The following is a 19,731-nucleotide window of genomic DNA, read 5'->3' on the forward strand; positions in this document are numbered from 1 at the left end:
TTCTGATTTGGTGGCAACAAGCAGTGAAGGGGTAGTGATTACTGAGTTTGGATAAAATACTGTTTTAAATGAAAACCAAGCTGTTTGGAGTGTAATAGGCCTGAAACCTATAACTCTGTTTATGATGAGAAAGGACCCAGCCACAACTGCATTACCGTCCTCTAGCTTGCTGTAATATAATTATGGGGAGAGTGGTGTTTTTAGTGAGTTAAGTAGATTTTTAGAGTGCCTTAGCACATATTTGATGTCTTGTAATGAAAAAACAATGTGGTTTAAAAGGAAGATAAGGGTGATGGGCAGCCAGACAGAGTTTGAATTTGCCTGGAGGTTATGGAAAGGAAGAAAGGATTCATTCTCCTTTATTTATATCACCACCGTTTATATTCTGTCTCAGACATGATGTTTGTTTAATTTTGATGTATTGTTAAATCTTAACATTGACTTTAAAAACTGAGTCTATCCTCTTTCCCATATGATATTATTCCTGGATGTCACACTTCTCCCCTCTCACTGCCACTGTTGTGATTCTTCTCTGGTTGCCCAACCTCAAAACTGAAACCTCTTACTCTCCTAGTCCCGGTTCTCATCCACATCTGATTTATCAGTAGGTCTAAAAATTCTATGTCCATTTTAAATTTGGCCTGCCTCTCCACGTCCTATGTAGCTGCCAATCTCTCTTAAGTTCCTAGGTACTATATACCAACTTACTTGTACCTTCACTGTGCAGAGATTACCCTCAGGTTTCCTTCCAATTCATTTGTCAACTTTTGCTTGATGTATCAGTTTCAGGATTATTCATGGTGTTCTGCTGTTCAAAATCTATAGCAATTCTTAATTGTTGCGTGCCAAATTTGCTTTCAAGACCCTTTTCAGTGTAAGTTAACCATCCTAATTTTTCATTTTTACTATGTGTGAAGTATGTCCCCTGTCACAGGGCAACTTCCTCGCCTGCAAGGGAACATGTGCCACACACCTTATGTATCTTTAGGCAAATTAAGTTGAAGTAAAGTTCATGGAATTAACTTCTCAAATTATTATTATTTCAAGAAAGAGTGAAGAACAGAGTGTTTACTATAATCATGGCCTTCACAATTTTTTTTAAGAATTTAAGCGATATTAGTTTTTATCTTTCTAGACTGGAGTGTATTACTTATTTTATTAAACTTAACATTTGTTTCAACATGTTTCAATATTAATATTTTAGAATTTTCAAACTATTATCATTTATTCAACAAATATGTATTGATCACCTGTTAAATGCCAGGTGCTTTACCAGTCATTTTTCTGAGTATAAGTAATACATATAGAGAAGCTTACATTTTAGAAGAAAACAAAAGTAGATAAGCCAACAGTCAAGATAATTTCAATAGAACAGGTCCGAAGAGAGAATAAAAGAAGTGGAAATAACAAAGAGCAGTAATGATGGGGGAAAGAAGTGGGTATCTTCAATAGAGTAGTCTGTTAATTCCTCTTGAAAAGAGGACACTGAACAAGACTCTGATGTTCAAAAGGAGTCAACCTTACAGAGATCCAAAGAAAGTCCATACCAGACAAAGAAAAGAAACATGTTATCCTACCTCACTGGCCTTCTGTCTGTTTCTGAGCATGATATAGAGATGAAAAAGAATTCTAGGGCAGAGTCTTGAGATATGCCAACATTCAGAATTTGATGGTATGCAAAGAGAAAACAATGGGGAATAAGAAGGAGAGCTAGTGAGATAGGAAGAAAATCAGAGTAGTATGTAGTTATGGGAGCACATTCCAAAAATACCTCAAGGAAACAGGGAGATTCCAATCATGTCATCTGCTGCTTAGAGCTGAGGTCAAACACAAACCAAAATGAACATTGGATACTACGACATGAATGTCACTGATGACTGACAAAGAGCAGTTTCTCTGAATCAGAGAAGATAAAGTGGGAAGATTAAAGACTATAAGAAAGCTGAGACATTGTAAACAACTTGATTTGTGTTTGGGACATTTTGCTGGTAAGGAGGTAAAAGAATTTTCAAAGTAAATAATGTGGTCAAGAGAGACTTAAAAATAAAGTAGATTGTATGCTATTGGGAATGACTTTGAAGACAAGGAAAAATTGGAGATATAGAACAGAAACAATGTAATTGCATAACCAAGGTATTGAGTGTTCTAGAGGAGATGGAACCCAGAAATGAAGCAAATTGAAACTTGCAGCAGAGAACAGGAATAAAGGAATAATTATTCAGTACAGATGTAGTTTATCAACTCACTTAATTGTGAGATGATAAGGACTTTTCTCAATTTCTTTCTATCTATCTATCTATCTATCTATCTATCTATCTATCTATCTATCTGAAATATGAGGCAAAATCATAAGCTGAAAGAATGCTTAGGGGATTGAATAATGATTTGGTAAGGAATATGTGGTATGAAATATCCTTCACAGGGATTGGGAAGAAAAACTCACCAGACAAATATATATATATGGACTGCTGACAGTGTTGAGTGCTCATAAGAGATTCATGATTATGAATTTCAAGTGAGACTAGCCAGCACTGTTGTGTCATTTTTCTTCAGAAATATTGACCTACAAATGGGGATGTGCACAGAGTTGAGATTTAGGACATAGATAACAGAGGAGAGTTGTTTCTCTTGAAATATGGTGTCCTGATGAATATAAAATATTCCCAATTCTAGAATCCCACATTTGATGTATTTTTCATTTCAGTTCCAGTGCTCTTTCTCATATAGTTGCACTTTTAACTCCAATAGACATCATTAAAAAATAATCTGATAAATTCTGCTTGTAATTATTGAGGTCAGTCATTCAAAACATTTATGCACCAAGAAAAGACGCAATTTAAAGAAGCAACAGGGTTTAAGGAAGCAACAGGGGGCTCCTGGGTGACTGTGGGTTAAGTGTTGGCCTTCAGCTCAGATCATGATCCCAGGGACCTGGGATCAAGCCCTGCATGGGGCTCCTTGCTCAGTGGGGAGCCTGCTTCTCCCTTTCCCTCTGCTGCTCCCCCTGCTTGTGCTCTCTCTTTCTCTCTCTCAAATAAATAAATAAAACCTTAATAAAAAAATAAAAAAGCAACAAAATTCTCCAAAAGACCCCACAATTGAAAAGGTATCATTTACTATAAGTTATTTTATTCTAAATTTTATTTATTTAATGAAATTTTAAATGTGTATAGAACAGGGGGTCCTGGGTGGGGCAGTTAGTTAAGCGTCCGACTCTTGGTTTTAGTTCAGATCATGATCTCAGGGACGTGAGATCAAGCCCTGTGTCCAGCTCCATGCTCAGAGCAGAGTCAGCTTCAGATTCTCTCTCCCTCTCTCTCTGCCCCTCCTGCTCATGCTCTCTCTCTCTGTCAAATAAATAAATAAATAAATAAATAAATAAATAAATAAATATTTCTTTTTAAAAAAATGTTCATAGAACATACTTAGATCATGTATCATTGATGCCATAATGGACTTCATAATATGGGAACCTGTTGAAATAACTTTATCTTTCACAATAATGAATTTCATTAAAGACATTATAGAATAAAAATCCAAATATCAATCAAATTTTAAAAAGAAAATGATGATATAAGAGAGCAATTTTTAAAATTGACTTTAGCAATGCAACTTTTTTTTTTTTTTAAGATTTTTTTATTTATTTATTCGACAGAGATAGAGACAGCCAGCGAGAGAGGGAACACAAGCAGGGGGAGTGGGAGAGGAAGAAGCAGGCTTATAGCGGAAGAGCCTGATGTGGGGCTCGATCCCAGATCGCCGGGATCATGCCCTGAGCTGAAGGCAGACGCTTAACCGCTGTGCCACCCAGGCGCCCCAGTAATGCAACTTTTAAATAAATACTATAGAAGAAACAAATTATTATTAGCAATTTTAAACTTGCAATGAAAAAAATCCCAACTAAATATAGTATTTGAACTTGAAAAAAATTATATATGGGACTGATAAAAGATATGCTTCATAAAATTATAACCCTACTGCTGTTAACAGTGTATCTTGTTTCCAAAACTGCATTTTGAATGAGCCTGAAGAATAGTTTCTAAGTGCATAAACAAATTGGTTTCACTCTTTGCTAATTTTCCTCTTGTGTTGTGGAGGAGGGTGGCTTAGATAATTGATTTTGAAGGCCAGAAGAGTTTGCCTGCTGGTCTCCAACAAAGAATTCAACTAAACAAACCTAAAGAACATGATTTCTAGGTGAAGATGGCTTCTTATTTATCCCCTATATTTATCTTTTATTTATTGATCTAATCTATGTAAATCAAATCTTTACCTAAAGGCTACAGAGTTCTTGCACACTATGGAAATTCAATGTTCAACCTGAAGTCAATTCTCAATTATTCAGTGGCTGGTTCTCCAATCCAGTGCAAGGATAATTCATGCCTCTGGCTGCTTCTCCTTCTCTCAGTGCTTGCATTTTGGCTGCTTTGCTTACTGTGATTTTTCTCCCTTAGAGGATCAACAGTGATGCAATGCCAGGTGCATCACTCTGAAACCTCACCTTCAAATTTTCAATTTCCAGCTTTTAACCAAATCAATATTTTGGTTAACGATTTTACCTCTGATGTCACATGCTTTCTCTGTCTCACTTATTTCCCAATTTATAGCCTGATGCAAATTAGCCACATGCCTGGATACAAGAACCAGATTGCTGTGTTTATAACTCCTGTGCTTGCCCTAGCATGGGTACTATAGACTGTTAACAATTCCTTTCTTCTAGAATCTGCCACTTTCAGTGAATATTTTAGGACTGTTCTTTATGAGTATCCCTATATTATTGGTTATTTTGGCAGCATATCCACCAGTTATTTGGTGAATGATATATAGCACCAGGAAAATTAAAAATTAAAATTCTTACACTATCCCAATCTGCTGTTATTAGCAAATATTTATTTATTGGATTTTCTAAGATGCATAAAAATAGTAATATTTCATATTTGATATTAAACACACTATTTGCTGTCTTCAAAGATATATATTATGTATAATATATACATATATAATATTTATAATATATAATATATTAAATATATATAATATTTAAGAACTTGAATTTTTATATGGTTTCTTGAATTTTATTAGGATGTCAAGCTCTGAAAGAATGAAGACACCTATAGAAAATCGATTAATCAAACTTTTCTCAATTGTTTTCATCATCTTGACTCAGGATACCCTACCATTTTTGTCAGTCTAGAATTATCTTTTCATTCTGTCTCATTTTGCTTCTATCAGGCAAAATTTACTATACTTCTATCAAGCTTTAAAACTCACCATTGTGTGTGACAGGTTACTCTACCACTTCAACAGATAAAGAATTCAGATCCATATTTTGTTTAAATGATGGGAGAAAGACCAAATAATTTTATTTCATCTCAGGAGGAACTTGACTTAGGTCTGGTATTCTTTCCTCACCTTGAAATGATGAGGTTGTAGGATATACGTGAGGTTCAGTGGGGTGGAGTCCGGAGCCGACGACCAAGAAAGAATTCTTGAAGTGTCTTTGGTGCAAAATTGGTGGTTTATTAAAGCACGGGGACAGGACCCATGGGCAGAAAGAGCTGCTGCCCCGGGTTGCAAGAGGTAGCTGATTATAAACCATGGGATTGAGGGAGGTAAGGAAAAGGGGAGGCTGAGAAAGCACTTTCATATGTTAAAGACTCGCAGGATATTGGAGGCCTTGCTATTGTCAAGCTAAGACTGTCCCTCCCTCTAATGAGGCACTAACATGAAGACAGTTGGGAGTCTCCCGCAGGAATGATCACAAGTCCTTGTCAATGGGCTTCAGGTTTAAAAGAAATTCCATTTTATTTACATTTCCTTCTGCTTTGGCCTCCTTCAATTGTATGGAGGGAATGGTAATGTTAGGGCTCCAGGAAACTGAATTATGGGTCTCTGGAAGTTAGGCTATTGATAAGAAAGCTTCTTCCTTGTAAATCACTAGGACGTGTAAACTGAGGGAGACTCAGGTCTTGCAGGACTGTGATCTCTGTTCGTTAACCATTTGTTTTTCTTTTCCTTAGCTTTTGGGCAGCCAGGGGTGCCTGAGGAACATCACGTACATCCCATTGGGGAGTGGGGGGGGGGTTGCAGGTTCTCAGTTTCTGCTTTGTCCTCAACTTGCCTTCTGTTCCCTCATCAGAAATTTGATTCTTGGTCATTCATAGTCATAATATCAAAACAACCACATCAAGCTTCCCTTCAAACAATTCTGTAGCCACATACATTTTATATACTTCATAGTTTCAATGATATGGTTACTTCATTATTTGTGATTTTTCAAATGAATTATAGGCCTGGTATTATGGGTCCAACTGAAAAAGAAGACACCTTTCTAATGAAAAAAAAAAAAATCATGCCAGATTCATTTCTTTCTCTTCAAGGAGGCAGAATACATATTTCCCCCATGCTTTATAAAAATGCTTATTATTCTTTTGTTCAATTATTTAATTCCCACCCTTTTCCAGAGGAGAAAACATAATGATTTCTCCTTATAAATATGTTTTCTATTGGATTTGTTATTTATGCAGGCTCTCTAAATAATCTATGCACCATTAATTGCAGCTATTACTAAGCAAATATGATAATTTGTTGTTGTTGTTGTGTGCTTAGTCCTATTACTTAAGGGCACAGCATGAAAGGTAATTGAAGAACTGGCATGAGTAAAGAGAAATATAGATGTGTTCAGAATTAAGAGAAAAATATCAGAAGAAAACACTTGGCAGAGCAAAAGTGAAGCTCAGTCAACTTAGACAAATTGAAGAAGTTTTATCTACATGCATTAATACTTCAACTGTTTTTACTATTCAACTGATTAATTCTGTAACTTCTGTATTTTTTAAAAATATTGTGTTGACTATTACTTAGTTGGTCTCTATGGAGAAAAAAATCGAATTGATTCATTGAACAAAGCATCATATTGAGTTGTCCACAGCAAAATGGGACTATAAATATCTGAGTAATAGTTAATGCAAAAGTTGTTGTCATATTTTATCTTTGGATTAAGAGTGAGGAAAGTGAATTATTTCAAAGACCAATTTAGTGACCATCTAGTGAAAGAATTGGTGTAATTTGAATTTTTACATATTATTCATCTCATAAAAAATGTATACATTTTTTTTTATGTTATAACATTGTATGGAACTATTGGGTAAAAGTAGGTTTCAGATTCTACCAGATTCTAAAGGATATTAGGTTGGGTTAATGCGATTTGGTTTTTGTAGAAGGTCTATAGGATTATATGAAAGACATTTCATGGAAATCCTATATTGAAACACTATTATAATTGTACTTTCTAAACTTAAAGTTGACATGTTACAATATACTTTTTTTTTTTTACCTAAAAATGAAGTATATGGCAAAAATTATAACCAGACTGTCTTTTTGTCAAACTCTTAATAAAGTAAGGAAGAGGGCTCGGAACAACATTTCTTTTGAGATCAAATTTTCTGAAAACTATACCATCTTTGTATAACAATAGAACATTCTTAAGTCTTGGAATTGGCTGTCAAACGCTCCTATTGCTCAGCTTTATTTTTAACAATGTTCCTTAGCAGGGAGCCTAATATTTGTAACATTTTGATTAATTTCATCATCAGCCCTTAATCTGACTCCTAGTTAATTGTGCACTAACAATGCCAAGAGGCAATAACAAGTTATAATGAATGACTTCTAGCAGACTGGGAATTTCTCCATGAAGGAGGTGATGCGGGTGGATAAGATAGGGGAATAATGTGGACCAATCAGAGTTGCTGTAACTCCCTGGGGCTGAGGCACTACTCCCCTTCAGGCATTTTCTTTTCCTTCTTTTCTTTCTTTCTTTCTTTCTTTCTTTCTTTCTTTCTTTAAGTGTAATTTTTTTTTCACAGGAGGTTTTTGTGTGTGTGTGTTTGTGTGTGTGTGTGTGGTTTTTTTGTTTGTTTTCCTATTTGGTTCTAAGTGTTGTGCAAATGCACAGAAAAAATAAAACTAAACGCCTTCCAAAAAAAAAAAAAGAGAGAGAGAGAGAGAGAGACTGAGAGAGAGAGAAAGAGAGATAGGAAAATAATGAATGGTTTAAGATTGGTTGGATCCTTCAGTGGGAAGGAAGATGAGGACCCTTGGCCCAGTGACTAACTGAAGACCACAGAATAATTTAACACAAATGATGGCATATGTCTAGTGACAGAAGTTAAATGCTTTCTTAAGTTCTAATAATAACTTGTTTTCTATAAATGTGAAATCATTAAACTATGCATATGGTTAACTAGGGACTTTGTAAACTCTATATGAAAATTAAATGCAGGGCAGTTCTATGGTTTTTTGACCATATTTGAGTAAGAATCAAGCAAGCATTGCATGTTCAATATTGATTTAGCATTGTGTTAGAAGTTTAGGCATATACAATTTTTTAAAAAATATATTATTTCTTGTCCTGAAGATGAGGAGAAAAAAGGTTAATTCAATGTTAGTTTTGGTCCTGGTTAATGTAATTAGTTGCAATGGTTTATCCTCTGATGTGAAATCATCTATGATTGATAGGTGTAATTTGTTGATCCTGCAAAGAATTGAGAAGAAATGAATTAATTTTTCATTACCACTGAAAAGTTTTTGGGTAAAGGCTTAAAATGATTATCCGTAAATATCTGTTGAATGAATTTTGCAGAAGTTATGACTATAATGTAGTGCCCCTGAATCTCCTGGGAAGCTTTTGTTTATTTTCTGATTTTTATGTTTATTTTTGTTTTTTAATGAAGAACCTGTGTTCTCCAAGCAAATACTTTAAGGCTCTTAAGTTTTGTTTGTTTGTTTGTTTGTTTGTTTTTTCTTAATACATCTTCCAAAATCAATTTATTAATTTGCTAAGTACTCATTTTCTAAGTTACTAGTACTATCAATACATAAAGTAATACTGTTCTGGGATGTATCTATCTATCTATATTTGTATGTCTATCTATATCTACATATAGTTATAAATTCTCTTTTTATTCACTTTATTTTATTTCATTTATTTTTTTTTCCTCGGTTAAATAAATTTGAAAGACTAAACACTGTTGTATCTATTGATTAATGCATTGAAGGACCTGGGAAGTTCTCCATTAAAAAAATTCATTTCAACTTTATTCAGTTCAGTATTTTCTGAATTGATATAGCATAGAAAAATTTTTTGAGGCACTGTTGACAATATTTTCAGACATGCATTTTAACAGTGAATAAAATAATAAGTTGTGCATCATGCAACAGTTTCACATAGTTCATAGTATAAAAAATGATAGAGAATATTCTGGCAAAGGAGCATGCATCTGGAGAATCGGGGGAAAAATATGTATATATATCTACATGCATAAGATCAGAAGAGTCAGTAAGATGAATGAATGCAAATGAGACTTTATTAAAACACTCGTGAAGCAAGCTCCTTGTAATAATGAGAAGAAATTATCAGGCAAGAAGGCCAATTCAACTCAATTCATCAAATACATTGAACATCTCCTATGTAAAAATATTGTGCCACTTGCTGCCAGCATTCTAAAATGAGCTTCTAAAGACACAGTTCCCATCCTTAAGGAATTTTTAACCTAATGTGATAGACCAGTATAGAAGATAATACATAAATAAACAAACATTTTGCACAATGTGAGGGTCATAGGAATTTTAAAAAATGCTTTGGGGATCCAAGCAATGACAGAGAGTATGTGAGTACAGAATGCATGGTTAATTGACAAAGAAAAATAACATTTAAATAAATGAAGTTGAGCACTATTTTAGAGCAATTTCACAGACACTGTTGGGTAGTACATAAGATGGGAATAAATGACTTGTATTATTTTTCAGAAGAAATAAATCAAAAAGAAGGAAGCCATGATTTAATATTACTCGTCATAATAGCAGAGAAAACAAACCAAGTGAAGAAACAAAGCGTAATCCTTGTCTAATGGTTCTCAATAGTTAGCACCTAAATGCTTGTTAAAAATTTAAACATAAGATTCTCTCCCTTAGAGAATTTGGTTCAATAGTCCTAAAGTCATTCTGGAATTTTTAATTAATAAAAATCTTTTTATTTAAGCAATCCATGCACCAAGCATTTAAAATGATACCCTAATTTTTAGGAATGCAACTCACTGGATAATGTGTTTTTTGGGTATTGAGTTGGATAAGTTCTTTATGGATCTTAGATACCAGATACCAGCCCTTTATCTTTTATGTCATTTGCAAATATCTTCTCCCATTCTTTTGGTTGTCTTTTGGTTTTGCCAACTGTTTCCTTTGCTATGCAAAAGCTTTTTATCATGATGAAGTCCAAATAGTTCATTTTTGCCTTTTTTTTCCTTGCTTTTGGAGACGTGTCTAGCAAGAAGTTGCTGCAGCCCAGGTCGAAGAGGTTGCTATCTGTGTTCTCCTCTAGGATTTTGATGGATTCCTGTCTCACATCGAGGTCTTTCATCCATTTGGAGTTTATCTTTGTGTATGGTGTGAGAGAGTGGTCAAGTTTCATTCTTTTGCATATAGCTGTCCATTTTCCCAATACCATTTATTGAAGAGACTGTCTTTTTTCCACTGGATGTTTTTTCCTGCTTTGTCAAAGATTAGTTGCCTGAAAAGCCAAGGGTCCATTTCTGGGTTCTCTATTCTGTTCCATTGGTCTATGTGTCTGTTTTTGTGCCAGTACCATGCTATCTTTGTGATCACAGCTTTGTAGTATAGCTTGAAATCCAGCAACGTGATGCCCCCAGCTTTATTTTTCCTTTTCAACAATTCCTTGGTGATTCAGGGCCTTTTCTAGTTCCACACAAATTTAAGGGCTATTTGTTCCAATTCTTTGAAAAATGTCATTGGTATTTTGATCGGGATGGTATTGAAAGTGTAGATTGCTCTGGGTAGCATAGACATATGTTAATTCTTCTGATGCATGAGCATGGAATATTTTTCCATCCTTTTGTGTCTTCTTCAATGTCTTTCAAGAGTGATTTGTAGTTTCTGGAATACAGATCCTTTACATCTCTGGTTAAGTTAATGCCGAGATAACGTATGATTTCTGGTGTTATTGTAAATGGAATGGATTCCCTAATTTCTCTTTCTTCAGTCTCATTGTTCGTGTATAGAAATGCAACTGATTTCTGAGCATTGATTTTGTATCCTGCCACATACTGAATTGCTCTATAAGTTCTAGTAGTTTGGTGGTGGAGTCTTTTGGATTTTCCATAAAGAGTATCATGTCATCTGCAGAAGAGAGACAGTTTGATTTCTTCTTTGCCGATTTGGATACCTTCTATCCCTTTTTGTTGTCTGATTGCTGTTGCAAGGACTTCTAGTACTATGTTGAATAATAATGGCGAGAGTGGGCATCCTTGTCGTGTTCCTGATCTTAAGGGAAAAGTTTTCAGCTTTTCCCGTTGAGAATGATATTTGCTGTAGGCTTTTCATAGATGGTTTTTATGAAATTGAGGAATGTACCCTCTATCCCTACACTCTGAAGGGTTTTAATCAGGAAAGGATGCTGTATTTTGTCAAATGCTTTTTTTGCATCGAGAGGATCATATGGTTCTTGACTCTTTTCCTGTTGATATGATCTATCACACTGATCGATTTGCGAATGCTGAACCATCCTTGCATCCCAGGGATGAATCCCACTTGGTCATGATGGATAATCCTTTTAATGTACTGTTGGATCCTATTACCTAGGATCTTGTTGAGAATTTTGGCATCCATATTCATCAGGGAAATCATTCTGTAATTCTCCTTTTGATGGGGTCTTTACATGGTTTGGGTATCAAGGTAATACCGGCCTCATAGAATGAGTTTGGTAGTTTTCCTTCTGTTTCTTTCTTTTTTTTTTTAAAGATTTTATTTATTTATTTGCCAGAGAGAGAGCCAGCAAGAAAGGGAACACAAGCAGGGGGGTGGGAGAGGAAGAAGCAGGCTCCCAGCTGAGGAGCCTGATGTGGGGCTTGATCCCAGAATGCCGGGATCACGCCCTGAGCCAAAGGCAGACGCTTAATGACTGAGCCACCCAGGCACCGCACTGTTTCTATTTTTTGAAACAGCTTCAGGAGAATAGGTATTGTTTCTTCTTTGAATGTTTGGTAGAATTCCCCGGGGAATCCCTCAGGCCCTGGACTCTGGTTTTTGGGGAGATTTTTGATCACTGCTTCAATCTCTTCATAATTAATCAGTCTGTTTAAATAATCAATTTCTTCCTGTTTCAGTGTTGGTAGTTTATAGGTTTCCAGGAAGGCATCCATTTCTTCCAGGTTGTTTAATATATTGGCATAAAGCTGTTGATAAAAGTTTCTAATTATCCTTCCTATTTATTGGTGTTGGTTGTGATCTCTCCCCTTTCATTCATAATTTTATTAATTTGGGTCCTTTCTCTATTCTTTTGAATAAGTCTGGCCAGTGGCTTATCGATCTTATTTATTCTTTCAAAGAACCAGCTTCTAGTTCTGTTGATCTGCTCTACTGTGCTCCTGGTTTCTAATTCATTGGTCTCTGCTCTAATCTTGATCACCTGGCTTCTTGTGCGTGGGTTAGGCCTGTTCTTCTGTTCCAGCTCCAGCTTCTTGAGGTGAAAATAAAAAAAAAAAACCAACTGTATTTTAGATTTTTCTATTCTCTTGAGTGAGGCTTGGATGGCTATGTATTTTCCTCTTAGGACTGCCTTTGCAGTGTCCCATAGGTTTTGGACCGATGTGTTTTCATTTTCATTGGTCTCCAAAAATTGTTTAAACTGATTTTTAATTTCCTGGTTTACCCAGTCGTTCTTGAGCAGGATGGTTCTTAGATTCCAAGTGTTTGAGGTTCTTCCAAATTTTTCCTTGTGATTGAGTTCCAGTTTCAAAGCATGTGTCTGAGAATATGCAGGGAATAATCTCAGTCTTTTGGTATTGGTTGAGACCTGTTTTGTGACACAGTATATGGTCTATTCTGGAGAAATTTCCATGTGCATTCGAAAAGAATGAATATTCTGTTGTTCTGGGGTGTAGTATTCTATATATATCTATGAGGTCCATCTGGGCCAGTATGTCCTTCAAAGCTCTTGTTTCTTTGTTGATTTTCTTCTTAGGTGATCTGAATATTGCTGAGAGTGGAGTGTTGAGGTCCCCTACTATTAACATATTATTATCTATATGTCTCTTTATTCTGGTTAAGAGTTGGCTTGTGTATCTTGCTGCTCCCCTGTTGGGGGCATAGATATTTATGATTGTCATAGCCACTTGTTGGATATATCCTTTAAGAATAATATAGTGTCCTTCCGTATCTCTAACAACAGTCTTTTGTGTAAAATCTAATCTGTCTGGTATGAGAATTACTACCCCAGCTTTCTTTTGAGGTCCATTGGCATGAAAAATGGTTTTGCATCCCTTTACTTTCAGTCTGGATGTATCTTTAGGTTCAAAATGAGTCTCTTGTAGACAGCAAATGGATAGGTCATGTCTTTTTATCCAACCTGCAACCCTGCGTCATTTTATGGGAGCATTTAGGCCATTCACATTGAGAGTGATTATTCAGAGATATGATTTTAATGATGTCATGTTGCCTTTAAAGTCTTTGTTTCTATAGATTGTAAATTTCTGTTTTGTATCACTCTTGGGGCCTTTTTACTTTTATAGAACCCCCCTTAACATCTCATGTAGGGCTGGTTTGGTGGTTACGAATTCCTTCAGTTTCTGCCGATCCTGGAAGGTCCTTATATCTCCATAAATTCTGAATGACAGCCTTGCTTGATAAAGGATCCTTGGCTGCATGTTCTTCTCAGATAGAGCTTTGAAAATACCCTGCCAACCCTTCCTAGCCTTCCAGGTCTCTGTAGACAGGTCTGACGTTATTCTGATATTTTTCCCTCTGTACGTGAGGATTTTTCTTCCCCCTGGCTGCTTTCAATACTGTACCCTTGGATCTAATATTTGCGAATTGCACTATGACGTGACGTGGTGTAGGTCTGTTCTCATTGACCTTGGGAGGGGTCCTCTCTGCCTCTTGGACACGGATGCTTGTTTCCTTTGCCAGATTAGGGAAGTTCTCAGCTACAATTTGTTCAAATATCTCTTTTAGACCCCTCTCTTTCTCTACCCCCTCGGCAATGCCGATGATTCTGACACTGGAACGTTTCATTGAGTCAGTAATCTCCCGTAATCTATATTCTTGAGATTGGATTTTTTTGAGCCAAGTTTCTGTTTTAACTTTCTCTTCTACTAGCCCATCCTCCAATTTGCTAATTCGTCCTTCTGCCTCATTTACCCTGGCCGTCAGAACATCTAGTTTAGACTGCATTTGATTCATAGCATTTTTAATTTCTGCCAGATTTGCTCTCATTTCTGCCCTTAGAGATTCTATATTCTCGTTAATATTTTCTTTAATATTTTTTTCAAGCCTACACATCATCTTGACCATTGTTACTCTGAACTCCATTTCTCACAATTTCGTTATATCCATATCCATCAGTTCTGTGGCAGAGGCCACGACTTATTATATTTTCTTTGCTGGGGGGATTTCTCCTCCTCGTCATTCTGATGTGGAGAGGTTGCAGGGATGCCCAGAGCCCAAATTATTGACCAGGACCCAGGCAGTGTGCACTTGTTTTATAGGACCTTAGGGATGTGGGCTTCTTGATTTTTCAGCCTGCCTTCTGGGGGAGGGGCCTGCCATGCTGATACTTAGGCAACCCTGTTTGTGTAGAGTCGCCCTGTCCCCTGCGAGGGGGGTTGGGGATGGGCACAATGTGAGATGATATTTCTGGGCTTTTGTTCTCTGGCAGCTTTCCCTGCCGGTTTGCTGTGCCTCTTCTGAGAGTCAGAGCAGCAGTGGCTGTATCCTAGCCTCTGTCTCAGAACAGAGAGAGATCACAGTCCACTCTCCACTGAGCTCTCTTGGCCACTTTAACTCTGTTTTTGTCAGTGCTGCTAAAAACCCTGCAGCATCCTGGGCTGTGCGCTCCACAGCCGCTCTCGCAGCCCTTGCTTCCAGGGCTGGCACGTCTCTGTCCTTTGTGCTTCTAACACCGCCAGCCACCCCCGGTTCCCACACGTGCTCGCGAGCTCCCTATTTCAGTGTGATTCGCACAAGCTCTGGAGCTTCGGGTTTCAGTCTGGTCGTGTGTGTTCCCAGGCTGACGGTCTCAGTCTGCTCTCTCGCGGGTGCCAGTCCGTGAGTCTGCCCTGCTCCCCAGTGCAGGTGGCTACTACTTCCTGGCACCCGAGCGCATCAGCTCCCTCTCCCTTCCGTTTATCTTCCCATATCTGTGCACAGATTCACGGCTCCCCACTTCGTACCTCAATATTCAGCACTGGAGATGTTCATTTCTAGAGATCCAGATGTATCTTCCTACGTCTCAGCTTGATTCCGTGGGTTTTCAGGATGGTCTGGTAGATATCCAGCTTGATTCAGGGGACCAGCTGAGAAATGGGTCCCCTACTCCTCTGCCATCTTTTCTCCTCCTTGCAGAAAGTGGTCACTTTTCTGTTCATAGAGTTTCTGCTATTCTTTTCTTCATTCTCCAGTTGCATTCATAGGTATTCAGAATGGTTTGGTAGCTCTCTAGCTGAATTCCTGGGACCAGACGAATTTTAGGTCTCCTGCTTCTCTGCCATCTTGGAACCAGAACCTCTCCTGGCTAATTTAATTTAAAGAAAAAAATAAATAAAATTATCCACATTAAAAAAAAAAAGGAATGCAACTTACAAAATATTTATGTTTTAAAAGTAAATAAATAAGAGTGTATTTCATTGATTAGTGATTTCAAAAGAGAAGTTCAAAGGCTATGTTAATCAGTAAAAATACAATTCTGACAATACAAAGATAAATTACCTCAGTGAGTTATGATTTAATGGAATCATTATGCTTGCACGTGAAACTAATTGATTATCTCTGATTTTAAAAGACCATGTACAAAAATGTTAATATGAATAAATGATAGAAACTCTAGAAAGTGACAGCTATAAGAACAATAAGCGAAAGGACAATAAAAGGAAAATAGTTTGAGAATGAGATTCTAAGGAAAACAAAAAGAAAAATTGCTTAGTTAGGGAAAATGGTGTAATAATAAAACTATTTGTTACATAGAAAGTATAATTACAACCTAAATAAGAGTGAAATAAAGCCAAATGTATTTGAAGAAGTCATGAGATATCAGAGTTGTTTCCAAAGGTGTAATGTTTTCAACCCATACACATGACATAGAGGAGCTGGCAGGAGATGAGGATTATAAAATGAACTTAGCAGAACCATGATTCACAATATTTGCAATTATGAACTGCAGTGGCACCACATGATTGGCTTTTGCAAAATGCTCTACAATAAAAAAAAATAAAGTAGTTTGGAAATGACATAATACCTGACATTAAGTATTATATTGCCAAACTCAAATATTTGTCCTTAAATTTTAGTGTATGAACACCAAGGGAAAAAAAAAAATTAAAAGCTGATAAAGAAAAAGAAAACAGGAAACAGGTATCATTAGGCGTTAATATGGATTAATAAAAGAGTAATTCTGAAACATATTTCAAAGAATGCTTTTTTTTTCTAAATATTAATAAATATTCTCTTAAAAGGAATTGGTCCAAAAAGTTTGTCAAATTCAGCCTGGGCTATATTTTGCTTGCATATGTATTTTTTATATTAGCATAAAAAAGGCTCACAGAATGCCTGCAGTTTGAAAAAGTCATCTTTTTTTTTTTTTATCATTTTATAGCCCAGAATGTCCCAAATGTACTTAACCATAGAAAACTATGCTTCATTTTTCACTGGAATACATTTTATCAAAAATACAGAAATATACTGTAATAAGTGCAAATTACACCACACTAACATTTTTTTTTTTGTTTGTGTGCCATAGAATTATTGGTAGAGCACAAAGAACCAAATATGTTGTGTGTTAAATTTAGAAAAATTTCCCAATAAAAATCTTTTATGAGATTCTTGATGTGGGTAGCATAGGCACAAGTTAATCAATTCATTTGCTCATGGCTTTGACACCAAAGGTTAATTAAGATTGACATCTAACTAGGAGGAGGATTTACTTTTAATGACATTTTACAAATCTCTGTTCTTGCCCTTTTCCATATTTTTTAAATGAAATGGAGAAAGATAAAGGAGGTAATCCTATCAAATTTTAGATTAAAATATATGATAGAAATAGCTATGATTTTGGAATAAAATCTAAAATAAACAGGATAGATTAATGGATTTAATTCTAGATGTTAAAAGTTAAAGATCAGGCAGTCATTGATCTGTATGTTGGTGTAAGCCTGTTGCATACTAATGAATCAGGTCAGGACTCCAAAAAATAAGCAAAATAGGAGGACTGTAAAGGGGTTTCAAAAGTTGAAAATGTGATCCATTCAAAGATGATTTTACCAGGTTATTTTTTTTCCCTTTCCACTCTCAGATCTGCCCAAAGTGTAGGCAGCTATTGCAGAGCTACCTGGCAGAACAGTATTGTAAGAGAGGAAATCATATATGAGTTTCCTAGGGTTTCCATAACAAAGTAGCACAGATTGGGTGGCTTAAAACATTTGAAATTTGTCTCCAGTTTTGAAAGCCAGAACTCCAAAATCAATGTGCTTGTATGTTCACATTTCCTCTAAACCTGTAGGGAAGAATCTTTTTAAATTTTTAATTAATTAATTAATTGCCTCTTCTAGTTTCTGGTATTTGCAGGCAATCTTTGGTGTTTCATGGCTTGTAGATACATCACTCCAATCTCTGCCTCCATCATCACATGGCCATCTTCTTCCTATGTGTCTCTGTCTTCAGAGACATGACATTCTCATCTCTGTGTGTCTTCTCCTCTTATAAAGATTAAGAAAAAAAGATTCCAGTCATATTGGATTTTTTTAAAAAGATTTTATTTATTTATTTATTTGGGAGAGAGAAAGAGGGGGGAGAGCATGAGCAAGGCAGAGGGATAGAGGGGGAGAGGGAGAAGCCGACTCCCCCCTGAGCAGGGAGCCCAAGGCAGGGCTCCATCCCAGGGTCCTGGGAGTATGACTTGAGCCAAAGGCAGACGTTTAACTGACTGAGCTACCTAGCTGCCCCTCCAGTCATATTGGATTAAGGGCCCACCTGACTCCAATAGGAAAATCATCTAACTTCGGTATTTATTACATCTACAAGGACCCTATTTCCCAATAAGGTTAATGAAAAAGTACCTAGGGTTAGGACCTTAACATATTTTTGTGGAGAGAAACAGTTCAGCCCACAATATTCAGAAACTTCATTTCTCTTAAGACAAGAAATAGTAAATGGAGCCTGCTCAAGCTGGAGACTGTGGAGAGACTCCTGGAGAGGAAACAGAAGTTGGATACCCTAATTCCATGTATGAGTAAGAACAAATTTTGAGTTCACTCATGGGCTCATACACAGAAAAACAACAATAAAAAGGCAAGAAACATAGCAGAGTCTTTGAGAACTGCACAGTTATTTAGCCATGGCCCAGGTCTCAGATGAATCTCAAAGCAGTGCATGCATTGGACAAATCCAAAGAAGCATAGGCTTTGAAAAATGAACTAAAAATTGTACTGCCAGTGCTTGTCCTGAAACGAACACAGCTGATTGCTCAAAAAAACAAACAAACAAACAAAACAAAAAAACTAGCATTTGAGAGGCTCTGCCCAACATAACATTCAAAACGAAACTTACAGGGTATGATCCAAAATTATTCAACACACAAAGAGCTACAGATATCTGACCAACTCTTAAGAGAAACACAGTCAGTTGCTGAACCTGAATAAATCTAGATAGTGTAATTATCAGACAACATTTTAAAGCAGGTATTGGAAGTGTGCTTCACTAAATTGATAAAAGAGTAGGAGTTCTCAGAATAGAAATAGAAAATATAAATAAGAAGAAAATGGAGTGGCGCCTGGGTGGCTCAGTCAGTTAAGCGTCTCCCTTCGGCTCAGAGCATGATCACAGTGTCCTGAGATTGAGCCCCTTATCTGGCTCCCTGCTCAGCGGGGAGCCTGCTTCTCCTTCTCCCTCTGCTGTATCCCCCCACCTGGTGCTCCCTGGTTCTCTCACTCTCTCTGTCAAATAAATAAATAAAATCTTAAAAAAAAAAAAAAGAGGGGCGCCTGGGTGGCACAGCGGTTAAGCGTCTGCCTTCAGCTCAGGGCGTGATCCCGGCGTTATGGGATCGAGCCCCACATCAGGCTCCTCCGCTATGAGCCTGCTTCTTCCTCTCCCACTCCCCCTGCTTGTGTTCCCTCTCTCGCTGGCTGTCTCTATCTCTGTCGAATAAATAAATAAAATCTTAAAAAAAAAAAAAAAAGAAAGAAAAATAAAATAGAAATGTTAGAATAAAAAAATAAATATATAAAAGTTTTAAAAAATCACTTGTTGGACTGAATAGCAGAATGGAAATGAAAGTGAAAAGAATTACTGAACTTGAAAATAGATCAATAGAATGTATTCAGTCTAAAGAAGTGAAAGAGAACAGTTTGAAAAAAAAGTGAATAAAGCCTCAAAGACCTAGTGATAACATCTAAAGAACTACCATTAATGCTGCTGAAGGACCAGAAAGAGAAGAGAAAGTTATTAGAACAGAAAAAAAAAATGAAGGAATAATGGACAAAATTTACCAAATTTGGTTGAAAAACATACACTTAAAGATTCAAGAAATTCATTGGACTCCAAACAGGAGAAACTTTAGAAACAAAAACAAGAAATACACATACATACACACACATACAGATATAGCATGATGAAACTGCTGAATTTCAAAGTGTAAGAGAAAAAGGGTTCAACGCAGCTTGTGAAAAA

This window comes from Ursus arctos, unplaced genomic scaffold (genome assembly GCF_023065955.2).
Source record: "Ursus arctos isolate Adak ecotype North America unplaced genomic scaffold, UrsArc2.0 scaffold_4, whole genome shotgun sequence".
In the NCBI taxonomy this organism is placed as follows: domain Eukaryota; kingdom Metazoa; phylum Chordata; class Mammalia; order Carnivora; family Ursidae; genus Ursus; species Ursus arctos.